This window comes from Tupaia chinensis, unplaced genomic scaffold, assembly GCF_000334495.1.
Source record: "Tupaia chinensis unplaced genomic scaffold, TupChi_1.0 Scaffold000377_4, whole genome shotgun sequence".
Lineage (NCBI taxonomy): Eukaryota > Metazoa > Chordata > Mammalia > Scandentia > Tupaiidae > Tupaia > Tupaia belangeri.
Genome location: NW_006159878.1, coordinates 57,868 through 58,997, shown reverse-complemented (window position 1 = coordinate 58,997; position 1,130 = coordinate 57,868).

Here is a 1,130-nt window from a genome sequence, read left to right as displayed (position 1 = left end):
CGATCCTCGTTAAAGACCGTGGGTCTCACCGATGCAGCTGTCTTTCTCGGTCTGCGTGGCCTCTCCTACCTCCCAGGAGTGCGCTGTAACGTAACAGAATAACTTTTCCTCGCGCTATCTGCATGTTTCAGTCAATTCTTCACTGGAAACACCAAGAGCCCGGGTACCATCACAGGACCGCCCTGCAGCACCTCTTGGCCTCTTGCTGAGGGTCTCCCCACCATGAAGGCAAAGGCGGTGACCACGGCGGCACTGCCCTTGGGCTTAGAACCCTGCCCTGCTGCAACTATGCATTGCCAAGAACACTAGCCAAGAGGCCCTATCAGATGTGCGCTGCGGAGGCAGTGCCAAGCCAGCTTCTGGCACGGGAGACATGCAGGAAGGAGCAAGCTCCGTTCTGGAGACCACGCTGGCAACCCTGGGCGCTGGCCCGTCAGCCCACTCTGGCAGCAACGATGCCACTTCAGAGTCACCTAAAGTGGAACTATTCCTAATACCCAGTGCTTGGAGAATGCTGGGTCTGTTGACAGAGATAACCAAGCTCTGCAGAAATAGTAATTAATGCAGTTTGTGCTAAGAGTGAAAGTGAGTGACCACCAGAAACAGAGGTGTTTCTTGGGGAGTTCAGATGCAGTGGTTCCTTTTATTGCATTCTGAGAGAAGGAGAGTTGTCCTCGGCAGAGTCTACCACAGCCTGGCCAAGAAGGGTGGGGGCGTCTAAACGCGGGGCTTGTAGGTCATAGGCGGGTTTGTTTTAGGTTAGTGGTTGGTTACAAAAAATAAATAAACCCATCTGTGTTCCCAAAGAAAGTCAGCAAAGTAATGCCTGTGCTTTTCTTTGATGGAGGTAAGCGGCCTCACAGGGTCAGGATGTGGCAGAGCCCAGACACTGGTGTGACTCTCTGGGGCCCTTTGTCACGAATTTTTGGAACTAGGGGAGAGAGGTCAGAATTCTGTCCTCAGGTCCTTGACACAACTCTCAGACTGCTTCTGTCAGGCTTAAACAGGCTGCGTTTTTACCCCTTTGGCCTATGCTCAACGTGTCCAGCAGGCGTTGCAAATCATGATGCAACTGGCAGGAAAGTCGCACCTGAAGCGACGCGGAAGCACGAGCCTGGCTGGGGCAGCAG